The sequence below is a fragment of the Gymnogyps californianus genome, chromosome 19 (assembly GCF_018139145.2).
Source record: "Gymnogyps californianus isolate 813 chromosome 19, ASM1813914v2, whole genome shotgun sequence".
NCBI classification, from domain to species: domain Eukaryota; kingdom Metazoa; phylum Chordata; class Aves; order Accipitriformes; family Cathartidae; genus Gymnogyps; species Gymnogyps californianus.
The window spans coordinates 11,422,707-11,433,577 of record NC_059489.1 but is presented as its reverse complement, the minus strand read 5'-3'; the positions used below and the strand labels follow the sequence as shown (position 1 = coordinate 11,433,577).

The following is a 10,871-nucleotide window of genomic DNA, read 5'->3' as shown; positions in this document are numbered from 1 at the left end:
CTGCACCTGAGTGTGTTCTGGGGTTGAGTGGCTGCTCCAACTCAAGCAGAAGCTGCCGTGCTCCTTGCTTGGCTGCTGCATCCAGGTACTGGGGGCTGGGAGGTATAAAAATGGGGATGGGTGAGGTTGGGACTGGAAGGAGAAAGCAGGGGCAGGAAATGGGGAAGGAGACCTAGAGAGGGGAATGATGAGCTGAGGCTGGGGGAATCGGCAGCACAGGGAGAGAGCTGAAAGGGAAAACCAAGGTCTGTCTGCGCGCCCTGCCTGTATCCTGTGCAGCTCCCAGCTTTTGCAATGGGTGAGGCTGGGCTTTTGCAAAGGGTTCCCGTGCTTTAAACACTTGGTTTTTTTGTGAAGCAAAACCAAGTGCACTGGGTAAGGGAGAGGGTTGTGGAAAAGTGTGCGCAACAGGGTAACTAGAGCTCAGCTGGCCTGTGTGTGCACAACGCTGGGAGGATGAGGGCTTAAATTTATCTCATCAACTGGTGTTTTCTTTAAAATGTGTGACTTTGCAACCTGCCCAACGCTATTCAAAAGCAGCGAGCTCTGTGTGAAGTGTCGAATACCCAAAGCCAGATTCAAATCCTTTCAGTCAGGCTCGCACTGACTTCAGAGGCTTTCAGAGCAATCCGAAGCCGGATGGTGTGCGAGGCAGCAGAGCGCGGCTGTACCGTAACATCTCTATAGTAACACCGTGTTTGTTGGCAGCAGAGCAGCTTCCCGCAATCTGCTCCCGGCCTGGGTGTCCCTGGGGGGGGGGGGGGATGTTTTGGCCACTTAGCATCATTTGATACTATTTTTTTTGTTTGTTTTGTACCCCCACCATATATTCAGTGGGAAAAATGGATGCTTTTTTAAAGGAAATCCTGGAGCCTTCAGAGCAGGACACATTTGACCACTTGACACGGATGGAAACACCTTCTATCAACCCCTTCAGAAGCCTGTGCACAGGTAAGGGCTGCCCGGGGCCGGGGAGTGCCCTGGGCCAGGGTGATGGGCAGGCTCCCGCTGCCTGCTGCCGAGGGCAGGCTTAAAGCGGAGAAAGCTGGAGGATGCCCGTTGTGTGCGCCTCCAGTATGGGCATTTCCCTCACACTGGTTTCCTGCAAAAACTTTGGGGTTTCTTAACTATGAGCTTAAATATCCACTGGGCTGAGATTTAAACTTGACTGCAGAAATATTAGTGAAGCTACACCTCGCTGTCTGTAGCTGGCCAAGCTGAGATGGCCATGTGCTGGGAACTTGGGGCTGTGTCGTGCTGAATTCGAACCTTCAGTGTTAGGTTTGAACCCGTTGCTTAGTTCTGCTGGGTGTGCTGGGGTCGGCGCTCACTGTGCCTGTCCTCCAGGGCTGGGGGAAGCTTTCAGTTCACCCCGCATCTTTGCAGCTCGCAGTGAAGTCAGGAGTCACCTCAGGCAACGTGTGATGCATTCCCTGAAACATCTGAAAAGACTAGGATTTGGTTATGGGCAGCTCAGCAGAAACAGTGAGACTCGTTTAAGTTGCTTGTGGCAGGTTGCTTCCCCAGGTGTAAATTCCCTCCTCGCTGATCCCCAGCAATTGAGTTTGATCGGTGGCTAATTGCAGCCATCAGTGGCTAATTGCAGCCGTTAGTGGCTCATTGCAGGCTGGCTGTTTAAGGCTTCACTGCCTGTGCAATGGCAAGCTGGGGGCGGGGGGGGGGGGGGCAGGGATTTGCAGCAGGTCACATAAAAATGATTTTCTGTGTAGGTTGGTGTGGTACATGTAGCAGGAAGATTGTGATCATTAAACTTGACTTTGTGTGTTTTAACCAGCCTCTGCAGAGGTGTAAGAGCCTGCCTGTGGGTGTGTAACTTGCACACTTGCATGTAGGAAGCAAACAACAAGTTCAGTGATGGAGTCTATACGATAGTTCTTGGTGTTTTGCGTTTCCCCGGATTTTTTCTACCTTCTTGCAGTTAGTATTTACATGTACCTGGTACATCACTACCTGCTCTTGTGACTTTTACCTGGGCGTGAGAACCTGCGTTAGCGCAGCCCTGTGACTGCACGTCGGGCTGTAGGTTTTAATGTGCAGGTAGAGGAGAGGTGCTCTTATCTATAAGAGGGTGCCTGATGCTGCAGGTGACCCTTGCTGTGCCACAGCCTTGTAGTGTGATCTCTGACAGATCGGTGGCTCTCTCTAGCTCTCAGGACCTTCCTATAACGTTTTCTGCCATCTCTCTGGGTAGTGAATCCCTTGCGTATGCGTCATCTCCCACTCTGTGTGTACAGCCCCCACATGCCAAGTGCAAAAGCAGGACCACTGTCCTGGGCTGCCCTGCTTGTTTTCCAAGCAGGGGTTTGCAGCACAAGGGCATTTCCAGCTGAAGAGGTTGATATTTTGGATTAAAAAGCTAGGTGCATTTTCTCTGCCTGGAGGCTAATGGGTATGTAGTTGCTCTATATAGCTGTACTCTCTCATTAATTCACAAATAGCCAGGGTATTTTTTTTGTATGGGTCTTTCAAATAAAGTTTCAAGATTATACAAACAAAAAAGTATGGAATAGCTGGATAATGCTGCTTAGATGGCCCATGATTGACATCTTGGCACGGGACTGGGAGCTGGCTTGATGCCTGTGTGTCTTGGTCAGGACAGCAAGCTTCTCTGTGCCACCTCTGTAAAATGGGATCAGCAGTATTTCTGCACCTGCGCATCGTGTGGATAGACACATTGTGGAAGGCAAATAGCTCAAGGAGCTGTAATCAGCGCTTGGATTACCTCTTGGTGGTTTATGTGGGCTGCAGGTGACGTGTCCCGGGTGGCATGCTGTGCCGAGATCCCCCCTCACCAGCTGGCAAGGCCTGTCACCTCTGGGACGCTGCTGTGGTCCTCGCATCCCCCTGCACCCCCCTTGCAGCAGTCCAGGCCACCAGTGATGCTGCAGCACGGGTGGTGCGGGGAGCCCTGGGGATGCTGAGCCTGTGTGGCTGCTGCTGAGCTGAAGCCACTGCAACTGGCTGATTGCATGATCCCTGCCCAGTGGTTTGGGTGTCCCTGCTCTGCTCCACTGGGAGCTCTCTCCCATCCTGAAGGGAATCAATTGTTTTTTGTCAGCACTAGCGTGTGACTCCACAACCCCACGGGCTCCCCCAGGCTGGGGCTCCAGGAAGGTTCAGGCTGTCCTGAAGCCAAACGACTTGCTGAGGTGCAGTCCTGCTCCAGACACCTTGGGGTGGGTGGGACCGGCTCCCTGTTGACCACTTACTTCCCCTGGTTCCTCCAGTCCTGTCCATGCACCAGCCTGCAGATATTTCTCTTGCCACCCAGGTGGAAGGGTTCTAACAACACTGTCTGCTCTGCTCAGGCTGTGGATTGCAGAAATGCTGCTGCGGGGAAAGGATGCTTTTTATGGCTCTGCTGGTTTTCACTTGGTGAGGTTGAGCTGCTTTACAGCCCTGCTTTATGGGTGGGGATCGTGGCAGCTCCACTTGTAGTTTTTATTTTGTAGACTTGCTTTGTCCCAAGGGATGAGGTGTGTTTCTTAGGGAGCTGCTTTTTACTCTGCCCCACCAAGTTTTGCTGGGGTCACTGGTCAGTGGTGTTGGAGGAGACAAATGGCGTGTGCTGTATGGAGACAGACAGGCAGATGTATATGTTATGCGCTTGGAGCCCTGCCCAGGGGAACATGGAAAGCAGATGTTGGATCGTTGACCTGCTGGATAAGCCATGGGCCCTCGCTTCCTCCTGTGCCTCTGTGGTCTGGCTTGGACAGAGCTGGAGTCAGTAACTCTGTGGAGGCTCGGGTGAGTTCAGCACAGCCCTGGCTGGTTTGGCTGAAAGGAGTGTCTGTTCATTTTAAAGTTCGTATAGCAGAAAAACAGATCCAAAAGTCATGTTAAATAGGAATTGAAGCATGATCAAGAAATTGAGATGCTCTGACTTCTTTTCCCTATTCTTAAGGTAGCCTGAAGGCTGCTCTAGTTATCCTGGGGTGACCATGGGCCAGCTGGAGGTAGCTGGGATGTTGGGCACTCCTCTAATAGTCTGTCCTGCCCATCCAGACCCATCCCCACTCACTCATTAGACACCACTTGGGGCCAACGTTGGTTATCTGGATTTAGGAGCTAGCCTCTGGTCCTTCTCCATCTACCCACAGAGCTGGACAGAAGCTGAGGGTTTGGGCCAAATCTTCAGATCTATTTGAACTTCAGACCCAAAGAAAGACCCAAATGGGCGAGATCCTTGGCTGGGCGCCACAAACTTTCCTGACTTCCACTAGCAAAGGAGCAGGAGATGCCTGACTTTTTTCCTTTGTATTGTCCTCTGCTATGTCACCTAACCCTTGCTCACTAGACCGTGGTAACTGAGCAGTAAGGGTAGTATCTTGCTCCGGACTATGAAAGAGGGTCCTAATTAAACGCTGTGCAGGGCCATGCAGCAGTCTGGGCTGTCGTGTCGCCTGGGTGTGCTGGCAGCGTTTCTGTGGTTGTGTGTGTGTTTGCACGCAGGACAGCAGCGCCTGCTTTTGCTGCTGCCCTCAGCATCCCAGGTGTGCTTGGGCCAGGGTGAAAAAGCAGGGCTGGCCCCAGGGTGTGCCAGAACAGGGGTGCAGCCTGGGGCTGCCGGGGAATAGTGTGGGGCTTTTGGGTCTGCCTCCATTTGCTGACCTCAGGGCATGAATATAACGGGAGGAGGAGCTGGTAAAACTGGCAAAGAAACCTTTTCCTCCCCAAAGCATGAGATCTAGCGATTCCAAGTGTGCAGGGACCCCGGGCGTGTTTAGAGCCCAGGCGGGTTGGTGCTGTTGTGGGGCAGCGAGGGTCCCAGTGCTGGCTCCGAACACTGCTGCCTGTGTCTGCCTCGGCGGGGTGTGACATTCCTCCCAGCTCTGGCTCCTGGCTGCAGCTCGGATGTGGCAAAGGAATGGTTTGCTGCAGAATAGGGAGGTGTCTGTGTGAGCCTGCTGGTTTTCTGCAGCCTGAAGTTTCTTTACTCCTAAAAAAAAAAAAATTAAGGAATTAATTTTATTCTGTCTTGCCCATAGCCTCTGCTTACTGTTAAATTTACGAAGAGGTTTGATAATGCATGGCTGGAGAGAGGAGACAAAAAAATTCCTACAGGGGAGGCATGATCAATTTTGCCGAGAAGGAAAGCTTCATGGTACTGGTGTGATTTTTCCTTTTGGAGTGAGGAACAGCACTATTGTGAAATACATGCTGGAGAGGATGTTTCGAGGGGCTTGTGCCTTTCCTGCTCTAAGCTGTATGTGCAGCTGGAACAGCTTCAGCCCTGGCTGACTTTCAGGGCAGATTAGGAAAACTAATTGGATCCAAATGCCCTGATTTGGCTCCTCTGAATATGGAGTACCTGAAGTCCAGTGGGTGATTTGGGGGGCAAAATGCCTCTTGTACAGGGTTGAGTCCCACTGGATGGGGCTGATGGTTCAGAAAGGAGTTGACTCTGGAAGCCCAGCATCTCAGAGGGGGCTTAACCTTTTGCTAAGGAAACTCCAACCCAGGGTGTGTAATGGTTGGCAACACAAATCTCTGGATGCTTCTGGAAATAGTGGTCTGTACTTTCATTTGAGGGTGCCTCTTTTTTTTTTTTTTTTTGGAATCAACCAGCTTTATGAAGTGTTTATCTGCAACATCCCTTTCCTATCAGCTCAGGGAGAGGGCAGCCTTGTGGGGCACTTGCTATAGCAGCTCCTTGCTTCTGTTTTTGGCTTTTACCCTCTTACTTTGCACCTCTGGGAAGGTTGTGTTCTGATTCTCGCTTTCATTTTCTATGGAATGGAGATAATGGCAGAAGCAAGCTGAGGGTGTTGTAAGGCTGAACAGAGCACTGCGGAGGGCTGAGCTGTTCTCCAGGGGCAGCTACGCAGAAATCCAAGTAATATTTTCTTGATCACAGTTTAGGAAAAAGAATGCTGTAAGTGATTAATTCAGTGATGAGCACTCATATTTCTGAAGAAACTTGTGTTACTGGTGTCCAGGCTTCTTTGGTGTTGGTTTCCCTTGGAAATCGTATCAAAAGCATTCCTTGCAGGAATGTGTGAGGAATGCAGGAAGCTTGCAAGTAAATATCTTGGGGATACTTATGGAAAAGCAGTGCACAGTTTTTTAACTGTGGATGACTGATGTGAAGGCTTCAATGTGAGAGCACGTGTGTCCTGCTGGGACCTCTGTCCGTGCTGAGCAGCTGCCTGGTGGCCCCTGTCACACCAGATGGGTCCAGGGCTGAGTCCTGCTGATGGAGCAGCCTGTATGCAGCAACTCATCTGCAGAAAAGGATTAACAGTTTCCCTGGCAGTTGCTCTAGAAATCACCACAAAGCTCTTCACATCACTTCGGATGTGCTCCTTGTATTTATCCTGCGCTGCTGGCCAGCTCTAGCAGTGCATCGTCCAAGTCTGTGTATGTCTGGGGAGTGTGTGAGCATGCTGAGCTCTATCCCATACCTTCTCACCTAGATTCATCTCATGACCTTCTGACTTAAATCTTTTTTCCTTTATCCATGTGTTTCCACAGCTTTCAGAAAGTTGCTGCCATCTAAAGGGCACAAAAAGGTTGCTCTACAGCTACAAAACTGTGGAGGTGGTGCGCACTGAGTCAGTGTGTCCTGATTCACAGATGCCTGTGAAGGTCTCTTTGGGATTGGATATGTTCTTCATGCTCTTCTGAGCAAACCGTGTGCCTAATCTCCAGCTCGTGGCTAAAAGCAATGCTGAGTGGCATTGAATTAGTAACCAACTGCCTAAAAGCTTGAGCACATGTCACTAAAGTGATTGGGGGTTTAGTCATCGGCTTTGCAGAACATCGAGATCAAGTGTGCTTTGGGTTTGTTCATGGGGGTCAGAGCTCTGAAGAATGGTCCTCAGAGCTGGGTTCCAAGTGAGTCTTAGTCAAAGCCAGAACTGGTCTCTGTAGGAGAGCAGATCTATCTGTATCGGACCCACTGATAACAGGGAAGTCTGTATTTGTGGAAAGACATCAGATTTCTATAGCTTTGTGTGCATGGTTACCAAGCCAAAGGCAAGAGAAAGGTAAGAAGCACAAGCAGACCTTGTGTTCTGCGACAGCATTTGGTTTGGCTTTTCATGCCTTGTTTGTAGGACTCGGTGAGGGCTGCTTTCCCTTTTGATGACATGTGGTCTAAAAATGGGGAGAATTTCCTGTGCTGAGTGAAACTGTTGGGTGACAGAAAGCTATCCCAGATGGCAGATATGGAAAGGGTCACACAGCGATGACATTACTGCTCTGACTCCTTCCTTGTTCATAGCTTCGTTTGTTAAAACCGACTTCCCAGCTCTGGATTGCAAAGGGAAGGTTTGGCTAGAGAATGGCTGCTCAAACACAAAACCCAGTTCTCTTGGGAGGGTCCTTCTGCTATGCTCCTGTGGCATTCTTGATGGCTATATGGGCCTGCATTTTGCCTTTTAGGATAGATAAATTGTTCTGTGGTGTGCAGCATCTGTCAGCTCTGTTCAGGCCAGGAGCTTGCTAACAAGTAGGAAAATGAAGTCATCAAGAAGCTGCTTCAAGTGACCCCAATCACTCGGGTCGTTCCAGGAGGCTCCCAAAAAGACACAAAACCCACCATAACTCAGCAACCACAACTACTTGAGGGATTTTCTTTCCTGGACTTGTAAAACCTTTATCCTCGTGTGCAGACTGCTGCTCTGACAGAAGCATTGCAGATGCTGGGGTGGGGTGTATGGGAGAAATGAAAGCAGAAGCAAGAATCGGCTGTAGCTAAAGCACTTCAGAAAGTCATCTGAGTAAATAAATGTGACAATCCATGTGAATAAACTAAGCAACCCATGTGCAAGAGAGGTCTGGCTGCTCGTATGCACCGGCCCTTCCTGAGTTATATTTGGTGGCAGGTCCGTGCAGGGTTTCCTTTTATGCCCTCGCCTTTGTTCTGCTCTTGTTTGTTGTTCAGGAGCGAGGGAACTGGGAGCTCCGTCTCGGGTCATCCTGGGTTTCCTAAGGGCGGGCCGGGGGATGTTCTCTTCCCCTGAAAGATCAGTTGTATGAACCCGGTATTTCTGTTCTCAAGGGTAATTTGGCTGGATACTGAACATTCCTGCCTCGCATTTTTAGCATGGCAGGCGGGTGTCACAGCCTTGCAGCATCTTCCTACTAAAAACAGATGCTATTTCAGCCCCTGGCTCACGTTGCACACTGCATCCAGAACAGCTCGTAGACAGAAAGGCACATGCACACACCCTGCTCCTCCTGAACGGCATCTGCGGGGAACGCGGGGTGTGTCGTAGATGTGTGCTGGGCTTTCATAACATGCACGTTTAAGGTAGCTGGGTGGTGAGATGGGCTTATCCATCCACTCCTGCTCCGTTTCAGAGGGCTAGGTTGCTCGTGAAGGGCTGGGGTTTGTAACCCTGGGTCCAGCAAAGCCAAAAGCAGGACTTGGACATCACTGGAACAAGGATTTTAGCATACAAAGCAATACTGCTGGCTTGGAGTTGTGGAGATATTTGGGCAATGACATGTCCTGTGGGTCTCTAGCTGGAGTGAAGTGCTGCTCAGTGGGAGGCAGTCTGGGGCCATGTGAAACGCCAGCCAGGAGCAAAGGCACGTCGGGCGGGCGAGCATGGGCCAATGCAGCACCCTGTGGCAGGAATGCCGTGCCTGAGGCGTGCTGTCACTTCTCCGGCTGGCAGAGCAGTCCAGTGGCTAATCGGTGGAGCTGGCTGGGAAATGTTTTCCTGCGCTAAGGAGAATTTCATGACAAAATGAAAACAAACAGTGCAAATTTTCCATTTTGAGAGATCATTTTAACTGAAAGGCAAAGTCTTCTGTTCGCTTGCCTGATCAGGTTTTTGATGCAAAGTGGATATTTTCCAGTTGGAGTTTTTCATCTTGTCAAAAAGTCAACAACTCTGAAAAGCAGATTTATTCCAGCAAAATAGTTTCTAGCTGAAGCTTTTTTCCTCCCAACTCATTTTCAGCCAGCTCAACTCATTATTGCTGTTGAGATTGGATGTTGCCTGATCTGAGTACCTTTGTACAAAAATCTTTTTTCCATGATTACAGTGGGATGTTAGTTAAAAGCAGAAAAAACATAAAGCAGAAGTCTCCATCCTCAGAGTTATTAAATATCTGACCAGGCAGCCCTGAGCAACCTGCTGCCGCTGACCCTGCTGTGAGGAGGCAGGTTGGAGTAGATGATCTCCAGAGGTGCCTCCAGCCTCAGCAGTTCTGTGAACTGCTGCACGTAAAGCAATGTGCTTTAAGGCGTAGGGGCTGCCCTGTGAAAGGGAAGTATTGGAAACCACAGAGGCTTGACCTCTTGCGCAGTGAAATTCCTTCTGGACACGGCTAGAGATAGTGCCTTGCAAGCACAGCTCCTTCATGGCGCTTCCAAAACAGTCTGGAAAAAGTGGACTGTCATGTGGCAAGGTCAGATGTGCTGCGGAGGTTGGGGTCTGTTAGCTAAACGCAGTCCTTGCTCCACATTGCTTGCAGGCTGGGTAGGCAGGGAAGAGGGAAGAAAGCCTGGTTGAAAGCTTTGCCTCCTGCTTCCAGCCACGGAGGTGTGGAGAAGCTGATTTTTTTTGTGGCTGTCAGTCTTACGGGAAATCCATGGAAGAGTAGCTCCATCCCTTGGCCCTCACCTGCTGGAAACAGCACAGCTATGCGAGGTTCTTTCCTCTTTGAGACGAATTCATATCTCACTGCCTTGACCAGCAGGCAGGTTGCTTGCAGCTTGCCTGCGTGCTGCAGCTCAGCCCACCGTCTGGGTACCAGACTGTCTCTGTTGGTGTAGGACCACAGAGCACTTCATGCTGCCACCTTCAGTGCCACGTCCTGACTGTGTGATAACAGCAGCCACCACCACTGAAGGGCTGTTGCTGACTGACATGGATGGAAGCCTTTCCTTAAGGGAAAGGTGGCCTCTCCCACAGCCCCTCTGGGAGTGAGCAGGTATCGCCCTGGTGCTCAGACCAGGCTGCTGGGTGAGAAAGGAGCTGTCTTCTGTGTTAGCTTTTGATCTGGTCTTCTCTGCTCAGCACACAAGTGAGAAACCATTCACAGTCAGAAATGGGGATGTCCATTCAAATAAAGATTGGAGAGGGTTTCTCCAGCAGCCGCTCACAAGCTGTTAGTGGGGACTCACGAGGGCAATATTTGAGTTGCTGATAAACGGTTCAGTGTGAACAATTTGAGCTCTCCTCATCAATCTCTCTTTGAGTGCTCCAGCCAGCACAGGGAACTCCACTGGGGTTATCAAGCTGAACTTGGAGTCTGGGTCCAAGCCACCCTGGGAGCCTTGCACCATCCTTTCTAGACTGCTACACGTGTGCGCTGTCTTTTACTCTTGTGTTTTGCTGAGTCATGTTATAGTATGTCTCTGTAAAGGGGAAATATGTGGCTTCCATGAGTAATCTGCTTCCTCTCTGTGAAACTGTTGGGACTACAGATAGCAAAATAGGGAGGAAGGTGCAGGGAGGGGGAGAAAGCAGAAGCCCAGAGCATCCTTCTTGTTCCTGTGGGGCGCAGGAACAGTCGCAAGCCCAGCAATGCTCAAGTTAACATTTTGGCTGTTTTACATGACAAAAAGGCACCACTAAACAGCTGGGTGGACCCCTTGGCATTGCTAGGTACTTCTGTGGTGCACTTCACAGAGGTGGAATACACGTGATCCCATCCAGGAGGTTGTTTTCCACAGGAAAGGTGGTCTGAAGTTAATTGGCTAGATAGAGCTAACTGTGGTTGTGGCATTAGATAACTGAGTGAGCATCAGTAGAAAAGACTCTTCAGCAGTTAATGTTGGCTGCCAGCAGGATCTTGCCTATCAAGTTAAGTTTACTGCAGAGGCTAATAGCACAGTAATTAAGGTAAAACAAATATTAGCTTGAAGCTGTGCCTGTAACTTGAATCAC

At 50.2% G+C, this 10,871-nt stretch overlaps 1 protein-coding gene across 1 annotated transcript in view; it reads left to right on the top strand.

Moving 5' to 3' along the window:
• The first annotated feature begins 205 nt into the window (after positions 1-205).
• TEKT3 (tektin 3) overlaps positions 206-10,871 on the top strand; it is an 84,975-nt gene continuing 74,309 nt past the window's right edge. The window contains exons 1-2 of the mRNA XM_050908280.1: positions 206-245; positions 861-951. The gene's annotated coding sequence lies outside the window, so the exon portion shown is untranslated. The remainder of the gene's footprint in view (positions 246-860; positions 952-10,871) is intronic.